We start from the raw sequence: 13,548 nt of genomic DNA on the forward strand, positions 1-13,548 counted from the left end.
ATTCCAAACATACCAAAATTATCTTGTATACATGCCTTTTTCCACAAACAAGAATCTGCTAGAGAGCAAGGAAAATGGATAGCAATGCTTTTTTGGGAATAAGTGGTCAAAACCTAACAATAAACTATGAATAATCTCATAATTTGTCCCTAAGGACAGGATCACCCTCCATGAAACACTGCTCACCATGGTTTCCTCTTACTGAACAAAGCCTACATCATAGTCTCAAACATGAATCTAGGGAGCACAACCATATCATTTAATCCTCACTCAATGGACACCTCAACAACAGTTACTAACTTTTGTCTTCATTTTGTGCCCCTTTTCTTCATCTACAACTTTCACTGAAACTTCCATTTGAAACAGTAGGTATCCTTTTGTCAATGTTTTCTTTTTAGTATTGCAGGAACAAATGATTAGATCACTCCTCCAGTTAAAATTTCTTAAACAGTACCTAAAAGGCCCACATGATACAGGTTTATTTTACAACAGTGGGCCTACTGTTCATGCTTTTCCCCCCTGCAGCATCATCATAAAGTGAACCTATTCTTAAATATGTCATCACTGAGTAAGTAAATCAAGGTGCATTTCGTTTCTTATGTATTTTCTTAACTTTTTATGTTAAGGCAGTTGTGCACTCTCTGAACCAACTTGTTTCCTTACTACAACAAGCTGGCCTTTCTTCCCTAGTTCTATACTTGCTTTGGCATGTCCCCTAAACCTCCCACAACAGTATCCGTACCCTATAATTTTGATGTTCATTACAAAATATGCTGTGGGACAGAAATATACTACCTTTCCTTACCCCATTAACTATCTTGTAACTCAGCAAAAACATATATTCAGATATTTAAATGTCTTTATCTGCTAATCCACTTCAATTCCTCTATGCCTTAACCCGAAAATGGTAGGATGGGTCAGATATCCAATCAACATGTGAAGAAATACATAAATACAGGGAAATACACAAAAAGTAATAAAGCCAATTTCGGCTGGCATGGTAGGAGGAGGAGGAGTGACTGATATATGAAAGGAGAACATGGGGACCTTGTTTTATCTTTCTCTTAAACCTGATTTTGCACTTTTCCTTCACATTCATAAGCACAAAGTTAGTGATGAACAACATGAACATATCTAAAAAATATATAAAGTTCTCTACAAATGAGTGGCTGGTACATCTAAGTCAATCCTTCCTCACCTTGAACTAAAAAAAATGTCTAAGGAAGTCATGCTTGTTTGCCCACAATCTACTCTTATTTCTTACACAGAGAAAGCATTGGTGATGAAGAACATGGACACAGAAATATTATATCACATTATGCACACTAAATGATACACTATAGACAACTCTATACATGATACTTTATAGTCAAAATATACTTGGAAATATTCTAGCTTTTTACAATGTTACCAAAGCCCACTATTACCCTATGACAACACAGAGACAAAATCATGTGCAGTTATGTAATTTCTTTTACAAAACTAGAAAAAGACTAAGCAAGAGAGCCCTAATGGCATCATTCTTCCTTACTCTCACTAAAATTTCTGAATAACTCACACTACTTCTTCACATATCTCTTATTCTTCTCCACCTTCCTCATCAACTGATAATAATAAGTGTTACTTTTTATCACTTAGGTCACCCAACAATCTATGTGCTTTCCACAAGGTCACTGTAAGTATGAACTGATAGGTCAATGACCTTGCACCTACAATGATGATTGTAAGGGTACTGAGGAAAGGAGAATCTTTCTAACTCCTGTACGGCAAAGGAAGAGACCTCCAAAGGTTACTAATGCTGTGATCTGTCAGCTGGATATCCAGAAATATCCATATACAGGCAGAGTAATTGAAAAAAAAAAAAAAAAGATGATGGTTAGTGTTCCCATACAGAATACCCTATGATGCTGGATGCAGTTCAAGGGTTAAACATTTAGATTTAAGTAAATAAGCCCTTAAATATGCACAAGTTTTGTTTCATATCTTATTTGCCAGCTACAATCTGTATACAAAAATACACTAAATACATTATGACCTCATCTTTCTTTTAAAGCTTCTGGAGAGGTTTGCAAGGTATATCATCACATACTTTACCTACATGTCTCCATGGTTGTTTAATTTGTTTATGGATGGGGTTGTTAGGGAGGTGAATGCAAGAGTTTTGGAAAGAGGGGCAAGTATGAAGTCTGTTGTGGATGAGAGAGCTTGGGAAGTGAGTCAGTTGATGTTCGCTGATGATACAGCGCTGGTGGCTGATTCATGTGAGAAACTGCAGAAGCTGGTGACTGAGTTTGGTAAACTGCGTGAAAGAAGAAAGTTAAGAGTAAATGTGAATAAGAGCAAGGTTATTAGGTACAGTAGGGTTGAAAGTCAAGTGAATTGGGAGGTAAGTTTGAATGGAGAAAAACTGGAGGAAGCAAAAAGTTTTAGATATCTGGGAGTGGATCTGGCAGCGGATGGAACCATGGAAGCGGAAGTGAATCATAGGGTGGGGGAGGGGGCGAAAATCCTGGGAGCATTGAAGAATGTGTGGAAGTCGAGAACATTATCTCCGAAAGCAAAAATGGGTATGTTTGAAGGAATAGTGGTTCCAACAATGTTGTATGGTTGCGAGGCGTGGGCTATGGATAGAGTTGTGCGCAGGAGGGTGGATGTGCTGGAAATGAGATGTTTGAGGACAATGTGTGGTGTGAGGTGGTTTGATCAAGTAAGTAATGTAAGGGTAAAAGAGATGTGTGGAAATAAAAAGAGCATGGTTGAGAGAGCAGAAGAGGGTGTTTTGAAATGGTTTGGGCACATGGAGAGAATGAGTGAGGAAAGATTGACCAAGAGGATATATGTGTCGGAGGTGGAGGGAACAAGGAGAAGTGGGAGACCTAATTGGAGGTGGAAAGATGGAGTGAAAAAGATTTTGAGTGATCGGGGCCTGAACATGCAGGAGGGTGAAAGGTGGGCAAGGAATAGAGTGAATTGGATCGATGTGGTATACCGGGGTTGACGTGCTGTCAGTGGATTGAAGCAGGGCATGTGAAGCGTCTAGGGTAAACCATGGAAAGTTGTGTGGGGCCTGGATGTGGAAAGGGAGCTGTGGTTTCGGGCATTATTGCATGACAGCTGGAGACTGAGTGTGAACGAATGGGGCCTTTGTTATCTTTTCCTAGCGCTACCTCGCACACATGAGGGGGGAGATGGATGGTATCCCATGTGTGGCGAGGTGGCAATGGGAATGAATAAAGGCAGGAAGTATGAATTGTGTGCATGGGTATATATGTATACGTCTGTGTGTGTATATATATGTGTACATTGAGATGTATAGGTGTGTATGTTTGCGTGTGTGGACGTGTGTGTATATACATGTGTATGGGGGTGGGTTGGGCCATTTCTTTCTTCTGTTTCCTTGCGCTACCTCGCAAATGCAGGAGACAGCGACAAAGCAAAATAAATAAAATAAATAAATACTTTACCTACATGTTCTATCCTGGATTGTTCATATTACTTCTTTATCTAGTGGTAAACACTACAATCCATTCTCCTGACACAGTTTCAAACCTAGACTAACTTTTTGAATTAACAACTAACCTGCAAACCATTGCCTTGACTAGTAGTGAATTTTCCAGTCTGTTCCAACAAAGGAGTGCTTCCTATCCTAATAGTTTCCTTTTGGATCATTCACTTTCCGAATGGTTTTTGTTTATTCATAATCCTTACTGCTTTTGGCCAATTCCATCCTCAAACAGAGTGTGCGTTTTCAACCATTCTATCTACTTATCTATTTTTTTCATACTTATTCCATGTTTCCTATGTTAGCAAGGAAAGGGGCCAGAAAAAAAAAAAAAAAACTCATTCGCTCACATCAATTCTCTAGCTGTCATGTGATGTGTAATGCACTAAAACCACAGCCCCCTTATCCAACACTAGGCCCAATAGACCTTTCTGAAGAATCACTCAGCTGTATCATTTGCCCTGGTTCAGTCCACTGTCTGCATGTTGCCCCTTTTAACAACATTGCACCAATTCACTCTATCCCACGCTGCCTTTCACCCTCCTTTATATTCAGGACCTGAGCACTTAAAAACCATTCCACTCTGTCCTTGTATCTCCAATTTGGACACCCCCTTTCTCAACCTTTCTTTATGTCCATAAGTCCAAACCACAGTAACACACCCACTCCAGCTTCCTCAACCATATTCTTATCATAGCACCAACCACATTCTTATTATCACACCTTTCTCTTACCCCATCATTACTTAATTAACCCCCCCTTACACCATGTATTGTCCTTAAACATTTCATTTCCAACACATCCACCCTATTCTGTACATTCTCATCTGTAATGTATCTATCTTAACAGCTTCTCCTCTAGTAGCCCCTTTTAAAAATAAATACTGGTGACAGAACAAAACTGCATAAAATCAGAAAATTCTTTTCTTACTATTGTGGGAATAAAAGCATCTATTCCCTCTACCTCCAAGACGACCTCTTCCAATCCATGGTTCAATTGTTCCTGTCCTAAGGCCATTAAGGCAAGGAATCAGGCATATCAGGCTTGACAAAACTCTCCATCCTCTAACTTCCATTAAGCATCTGTCACTGCCTGTAATCACTGCAAGTATGTTAACTGTGGGGCAAAGCATTCCTATATTCAAAGGAAGTGCGATAAACTCACCTCATCATCCACTGGTAGGTCCTTCTGGTCTTTAGCTATGGGCACTGCTAACAACTGTCTCTCAACCTATCCTTCACTTTTTTTGTTCTGATGGTACTATAGTTGTCTTTCCCACTGAAAAAGTAACTCTCCTTGGTTTCCATTTGTCCTCTAACTCTACCTTGGATGATTAATATTCCTTTACTCCCTCGTGATCCTTTTACTAAACCTATGCCCCTTCATGTAATCCCTTTTTGAACTGTTTGAAAAGTACCTCTCTCTCTCTTGACACAAGCAAGGATTTTTGTCCTGATGACATCCATCCCCAAGTACTGAAAGATTGTGCTTCTGACAGTGCACCTATACTTGCTCATCTTTTCCATTTCTGTTTAAAAACCAGACCTTCTTCTTCTTGAAAGCATGCATTGGTACATTCCATCCCTATGAAGGGTGAGCATTCTAACCCTTCTATTGTCCTGTTGCTTTGACATCTACCATTTCCAAAGTCTCTGAAGCCCTCTTCAACTCATAAATCCTCACACATCTTGAATCTCTGTGTTCTCCCTGATCACCAGCATGGCTTCCAAAAGGCAAGATCCACTGGTGATATTCTTTCTCATTTTACTATCTGGTCATCATCCCTGAAAGATTTTGAGTAATCCTATGTAGTTGTCCTTGATATAATCAAAGCTTCTGATGGGGTGTGACATTGGGGTCTCATCTCTAAGCTCCCTGGCTTCCCACCCTCACTTTGCTCCCTCATATCTAGTTTTCTCTCTGCTCAATCTATCTCTGTTTGTCAATGGATCAGTCTCTACCCCTGGTTCAGTCTTTACCCTTTCTCCATCAAAAGCTGTGTCCATCAAGGTTCTGTTCCATCTCCTACACTTTTTCTTTTTATCAATTATTTCCTTTCTTCAATAACCAAATGCACTTACATGCCATGTATTCCTTTCTGCCTCACCCACACATGGACTACTGGCATTCTGTCCACAAACTTACAATCTCTCCTTGTCATTCATAACACATGACAACACTTAACACACAACTCATTCTTTGTCATGCTAAATTCTCCTAAGGTGAGCTCTAAGCACTAACCCTGCCTTTTGGTAAAATGGTAAGAGAAGTAGCTGGGAGTACTAGATAGGAACATTTGGGCAAGACCATTACGTAAAAACATTAGATAGATGTAGTCGGTAGGAAAATTAGGCAGGAGCATTAGGTCAAAGTAAACACCAGAAACATTAGGTAGGAGCCTCTGCAAACAGTGTGCTTGAGTTGCCCTCTGTCAGTGGCCTATTATGGGTGAGGCACTAAAGGCTAAGATGCACCACTGGAGCTTACTAACAGTTATGGAGACTCTAGTGCTGTGGCCACCCCCTTGAGGGAGTTCCACTTTGGAACAGGCATCAGAGATATAGATAGACAGACAGATATACTTATGCACCGACAACTCAATATTGCAATCCTTTACATCCTTCAATTCTGCTCCTCCTTATCTCACTTGATCAGCATCTCATCTCAACATAACTTCCTTAATGAACTCGAACAGGATATCTCAGTTGGGCACACAAAATCTGGTTAAGTTTAATACTTCCAAGACTCGGTTTCGACACAGTTGGGACACAAAATCTGGTTAAGTTTAATACTTCCAAGACTCAGTTTCAACACATCCCTTTACTGAAAAATTCCTTAAAACTTTCCTCTCTTCTTTGACTGTTCTATAATTCCACTTCTTGGCTCTTTGAACATAACTGGTCTTACTGTAACATCCCTTCTATCTTGGAAACCCCACATTATGGGAACAGCCAAGTCTGCCTCTTATGAAACTAGGGGTCCTGTTTGGATTTCAAAATTGCTCCATTTACAATACAAAGGATTGATCTGTCCTTGTTCGGTGTACAGCTTTGACACTGGGGGTGGTTCTAGCTCTGCATTCTTGCTTGAAAAAGTAAGAGCCAAGTCAAACAAAGCCCAACTCATGAACTCTCCCAGGGTAACTTCAAAACTTGACCCATTTGCACTATGCTAAAATACTGGTTCAACTTTTCTTCTTCTATTGGATGGGCCCAGGTAGTTGGACTACCAAGCAGTTGGAAGCGGCAGCCCTTAGGCCTACATAGCTCCCAAAACCTGGCTGGTCCCATACACTTGGTGGGGACTTGTCCAGTGCACTCTTAAACTTCTCAATTGTGCATCCCATCCTGTTTCTGATGGTAGCTGGTTAGCTGATGAATTGATTATCCCTTGTGGGAATTAAGTCATGGTCTCATTGGAGTCCTCCACAGGCATTCCAAGAGTTTGCCGAGATTCCAATAGTTTGCCGAGAAAGGCTGTCACATTCCATAAAAAAAATTTCCTTGGTTTATATATTAATATCAACAATCTTGTTAACACACTGCTGTGGCAGCCCCATATCTTGTGCATTCCCCCTTGTGGGACTTTTCAAGAAAATAGAAAAACAATAATTTTGTTTTTTCCATGCCATATTTCTTTTTCTGCAATTATATACAAGACATCTAGCAGATCTGTACTCTTGTATGTGATGAGGCTCAGATGAATGCTTTCTCAGGCAAGTCAAAGTCACAGTAACAGAATGCATCCCTCGCTATATTATGCAATATGTACGCACTTAATTTACAACATATGCTATAGTTCCCTTACACTCACATGTATATGCAATTTCTCTACTCAACAATTCTACTTCTCCTATTGCTAATGACTGAAGTTTTGGTACTTACCATACATGTACATATATTTACATATTTACCAATTATACTCTTTTCTATTGTCAGTAGCTGCTTCTCCTTTGGTACACCTCAAAACAAGGGAGTACACACACAGGAATATCATATTCAGTATATGTGCATGTTCTGCACTCTTCTCTGCCTTTGAGCAGTGTTTGCAAATATGACACCTAAGCTAATGTTAAAAAAATCAATCTTGGGGCATAATTTTCCTGATAATCCTCAGCTCAAAAAACTCACTAGTGGTCCAAAATTCATTTATTTCATATTTCTAATTATGGGCCATCATCATCATCCACAAAAAATCACAAATACATTTTGTGTGACTTCCACGGACTTGGACAGTCTGCTGCTTGGAGATGGTGGCTGTTCCCTTCACAAAACCATAACAGGAATTTCTTTCAGTACTATCATGTATAGCAAATCACTATCAAAATACTCAAAAAAATTAATCCTCTCTTTTAGAATTCTCAGTGGCAGAAGGAGCACCTGTTAAACCTGAATTACTTGCCCCTCAACCCTACTGAACCTAATAACCTTGTTCTTATTCACATTTACTCTCAACTCTCTCCATTCACACACTTTTCCAAACTCAGTCACCAATTTCTGCAGTTTCTCACTCGAATCAGCCACTAGCACTGTATCATCGGTGAACAACAAATGACTCACTTCCCAGGCCCTCTCATCCCCAACAGACAGCATACTTGTCCCTATCTCCAAAACTCTTGCATTCACCTCCCTAACAACCTCATCCATAAACAAATTAAACAACTATGGGGACATCACACAACCCTGCCACAGACTGACCTTCACTGGGAACCAATCACTCTCTCCTCTTCCTACTCGTACACATGCCTTACATCCTTGGTAAAAACATTTCACTGTTTCCAGCAGCTTGCCTCCTAAATCACATACTCTTTAAACCTTCCACAAAGCATCTCTATCAACCCTATCATATGCTTTCACCAGATCCATAAATGCTACTCAAAAATCCATCTATTTTTCTAAGTAATTCTCACACACATTCAACAAAGCAAACACCTGATCCACACATCCTCTACCACTTCTGAAACCACACTGCTCTTCCCCAATCTGTTGCTCTGTACCTGCCTTCACCCTCTCAATCAATGCCCTCCTTTACAATTTCCCAGGAACACTCAACAAACTTATGCCTCTGTAGTTTTAACACTCGCCATTATCCCCTTTGCCTTTGTACAATGGCACTATTCATGCATTCCACCAATCCTCAGGCACTTCACCATGATCCATACATACACTGAATATCCTTACCAACCAATTAACAACACAATCACCCCCTTTCTTAATAAATTCTACTGAAATACCACCCAAACCCGCTGCCGTGCCGGCTTTCATCTTCCACAAAGTTTTCACCACCACATTCAACAAACCTCCAAAATACTCATTCCATCTTATCACTTCATCACTGCCTGTTATCACAAGCCCCCTTGACCCCTTCACCAACATTCCCATTTGTTCTCTTGTCTTCTGCATGTTATTTACCTCCTTCCAAAACATTTTTCTATTCTCCCTAAAGTTCAATGATACATTCACCCCAACTCTCCTTTACCCTCTTTTTCAACCCTTGCCTATTCCTCTTGACCTCCCACCACTTTCTTATACATCTCCCTATCATTTGCATCCTTCCTTGTAAATATCGTCCAAACTCCTCTCTTTTCTCTCTCACGAAAAAACTTTACTTCTTCATCCCACCACTCACTACCCTTTCTAATCTGCCTCTCTACCACCTTTCTCATGCCACATGCATCTTTTGTACATGCCATCATTGTTTCCCTAAATACATCCCATTCCTTGCCCACTCCCCTCACATCATTTGCTCTCACCTTTTCCCATTCTACACTCAATCTCTCCTAGTACTTACTCACACAATTCCCTTTCCAAGTTCACCTACTCTCACCACCCTCTTCTCCCCAACATTCTCTCTTTGAAAACCTCTACAAATCTTCACCTTTGCCTCCACAAGATAGTGATCAGACGTCCCTCCAGCTGCCCCACTCAGCACATTAACATCCAAAAGTCTCTCTTTTACATGCCTATCAATTAACACGTAATCCAATAATGCCCTTTGACCATCTCTCATACTCACATATGCATACTTATGTATATCTCTCTTTTTCAAACAAGTATTCCCTATTACAAGACTTTTTTCCAGCACACAAATCCTAAAGCTCCTCACCATTTCCCTTCAAAACACTAAAGAGCCCATGTACACCAATTATACCCTCAACTGCCACATTACGCACCTTCTCATTTAAATCATCCATCACTAATACCTGGTCTCAAGCACCAAAGCTGCTGACACAATCACTCAGCTGCTCCCAAAACACTTACCACTCACGATCTTTCTTCTCATGACCAGGTGCATTAGCACTAATAATCACCCATCTCTCTCCATCCACCTTCAGTTTTACCCAAATCAATCTAAAATTTTCTTTTATACACTCCATCACACACCCTCAAATCCTGCTTTAGGAGAAGTGCTATTCCTTCCTTTAGATATTGTCCTCAAACAACCCCTGACTTTACTCCCAAGACTTTTCCAATCCATTCTTAATTGAGCTCCGTTTCACTTCCAGCCAGAACATTCAGGTTTATTTCCTCATATGTACTACCAATCTCCTCTTCCTTCTCATCTTGGTTATATTCATACATATTTAGACACCCTAATCTGAGCCTTCAAGGAGAATGAGCAATCCCAGCGTGACTCCTTTTTCCACTTTTACAAATTCAAAAACAAAACGGGCAGAGTCTCTAGCCTCCCACTCCCGCCCCTTTCAGTCGTCTTCTACGACACATAAGGAATACATAAGACATATTCTTTCTCCCTTATTCCCAGGGATAGGGTGTATATGTACACATATGTATATGTGTATATGAGTGGTTTTCTTTCTTAGTCTTCCCTAGAGAAACCTCACTAATGTGGGAAAGAGCAATCAAGTATGAATATATATATTGAAATTGAGTGGGAGATGTATAAAAGAAAGAGACAGGAGGTCAAGAGAAAGGTGCAAGAGGTGAAAAAGAGGCCAAATGAGAGTTGGGGTGAGAGAGTATCATTAAATTTTAGGGAGAATAAAAAGATGTTCTGGAAGGAGGTAAATAAAGTGCATAAGACAAGGGAGCAAATGGGAACTTCAGTGAAGGGCGCAAATGGGGAGGTGATATCAAGTAGTGGTGATGTGAGAAGGAGATGGAGTGAGTATTTTGAAGGTTTGTTGAATGTGTTTGATGATAGAGAGGCAGATATAGGGTGTTTTGGTCGAGGTGGTGTGCAAAGTGAGAGGGTTAGGGAAAATTATTTGATAAACAGAGAAGAGGTAGTAAAAGCTTTGCAGAAGATGAAAGCCAGCAAGGCAGCAGGTTTGGATGGTATTGCAGTGGAATTTATTAAAAAAGGGGGTGGCTGTATTGCTGACTGGTTGGTAAGGTTATTTAATGTATGTATGACTCATGGTGAGGTGCCTGAGGATTGGCGGAATGCGTGCATAGTGCCATTGTACAAAGGCAAAGGGGATAAGAATGAGTGCTCAAATTACAGAGGTATAAGTTTGTTGAGTATTCCTGGTAAATTATATGGGAGGGTATTGATTGAGAGGGTGAAGGCATGTACAGAGCATCAGATTGGGGAAGAGCAGTGTGGTTTCAGAAGTGGTAGAGGATGTGTGGATCAGGTGTTTGCTTTGAAGAATGTATGTGAGAAATACTTAGAAAGGCAAATGGATTTGTATGTAGCATTTCTGGATCTGGAGAAGGAAAATGATAGAGTTGATAGAGATGCTGTGCGGAAGGTATTAAGAATATATGGTGTGGGAGGCAAGTTGTTAGAAGCAGTGAAAAGTTTTTATCGAGGATGTAAGGCATGTGTACGTGTAGGAAGAGAGGAAAGTGATTGGTTCTCAGTCAATGTAGGTTTGTGGCAGGGGTGTGTGATGTCTCCATAGTTGTCTAATTTGTTTATGGATGGGGTTGTTAGGGAGGTGAATGCAAGAGTTTTGGAAAGAGGGGCAAGTATGAAGTCTGTTGTGGATGAGAGAACTTAGGAAGTGAGTCAGTTGTTGTTTGCTGATGATACAGCGCTGGTGGCTGATTCATGTGACAAACTTCAGAAGCTGGCAACTGATTTTGGTAAAGTGTGTGAAAGAAGAAAGTTAAGAGTACATGTGAAGAAGAGCAAGGTTATTAGGTACAGTAGGGTTGAGGGTCAAGTCAATTGGGAGGTAAGTTTGAATGAAGAAAAACTGGAGGAAGTAAAGTGTTTTAGATATCTGGGAGTGGATCTGGCAGCGGATGGAACCACGGAAGCGGAAGTGAATCATAGGGTGGGGGAGGGGGCGAAAATCCTGGGAGCATTGAAGAATGTGTGGAAGTCGAGAACATTATCTTGGAAAGCAAAAATGGGTATGTTTGAAGGAATAGTGGTTCCAACAATGTTGTATGGTTGCGAGGCGTGGGCTATGGATAGAGTTGTGCGCAGGAGGGTGGATGTGCTGGAAATGAGATGCTTGAGGACAATGTGTGGTGTGAGGTGGTTTGATCGAGTAAGTAATGTAAGGGTAAGAGAGGTGTGGAAATAAAAAGAGCGTGGTTGAGAGAGCAGAAGAGGGTGTTTTGAAATGGTTTGGGCACATGTAGAGAATGAGTGAGGAAAGATTGACAAAGAGGATATATGTGTCGGAGGTGGAGGGAATGAGGAGAAGTGGGAGACCAAACTGGAGGTGGAAAGATGGAGTGAAAAAGATTTTGAGTGATTGGGGCCTGAACATGCAGGAAGGTGAAAGGCGGGCAAGGAACAGAGTGAATTGGATCGATGTGGTATACCGGGGTTGACGTGCTGTCAGTGGATTGAATCAGGGCATGTGAAGCGTCTGGGGTAAACCATGGAAAGTTGTGGGGGGCCTGGAGGTGGAAAGGGAGCTGTGGTTTCGGGCATTATTGCATGACAGCTAGAGACTGAGTGTGAACGAATGGGGCCTTTGTTGTCTTTTCCTAGCGCTACCTCGCACACATGAGGGGGGAGGGGGATGGTATTCCATGTGTGGCGAGGTGGCGATGGAAATGAATAAAGGCAGACAGTGTGAATTATGTGCATGGGTATATATGTATGTGTCTGTGTGTGTATATATATGAGTACATTGAGATGTATAGGTATGTATATTTGTGTGTGTGGATGTGTATGTATATACATGTGCATGGGGGTGGGTTGGGCCATTTCTTTCGTCTGTTTCCTTGCACTACCTCGCTCTTAACGCTACCTTGCTAATGCGGGAAATGGCAATTAGTTTAAAAGAAAAGAAAAATATATATATATATATTTTTTTTTTTTTTTTTTTTTTTTATACTTTGTCGCTGTCTCCCGCGTTTGCGAGGTAGCGCAAGGAAACAGACGAAAGAAATGGCCGAACCCCCCCCCCCCATACACATGTACATACGTCCACACACGCAAATATACATACCTACACAGCTTTCCATGGTTTACCCCAGACGCTTCACATGCCTTGATTCAATCCACTGACAGCACGTCAACCCCTGTATACCACATCGCTCCAATTCACTCTATTCCTTGCCCTCCTTTCACCCTCCTGCATGTTCAGGCCCCGATCACACAAAATCTTTTTCACTCCATCTTTCCACCTCCAATTTGGTCTCCCTCTTCTCCTCGTTCCCTCCACCTCCGACACATATATCCTCTTGGTCAATCTTTCCTCACTCATTCTCTCCATGTGCCCAAACCATTTCAAAACACCCTCTTCTGCTCTCTCAACCACGCTCTTTTTATTTCCACACATCTCTCTTACCCTTACGTTACTCACTCGATCAAACCACCTCACACCACACATTGTCCTCAAACATCTCATTTCCAGCACATCCATCATCCTGCGCACATCTCTATCCACAGCCCACGCCTCGCAACCATACAACATTGTTGGAACCACTATTCCTTCAAACATACCCACTTTTGCTTTCCGAGATAATGTTCTCGACTTCCACACATTCTTCAAGGCTCCAAAATTTTCGCCCCCTCCCCCACCCTATGATCCACTTCCGCTTCCATGGTTCCATCCGCTGACAGATCCACTCCCAGATATCTAAAACACTTCACTTCCTCCAGTTTTTCTC

The 13,548-nt window shown here is 41.2% G+C and overlaps 1 protein-coding gene across 2 annotated transcripts in view; it reads right to left on the minus strand.

Moving 5' to 3' along the window:
• Nucleotides 1–13,548, minus strand: part of sno (strawberry notch) — a 468,152-nt gene that overhangs the window by 287,147 nt on the left and 167,457 nt on the right. The gene's annotated exons all lie outside the window — the stretch shown is intronic.

This window comes from Panulirus ornatus, chromosome 58 (assembly GCF_036320965.1).
Source record: "Panulirus ornatus isolate Po-2019 chromosome 58, ASM3632096v1, whole genome shotgun sequence".
Classification (NCBI taxonomy): Eukaryota; Metazoa; Arthropoda; class Malacostraca; order Decapoda; family Palinuridae; genus Panulirus; species Panulirus ornatus.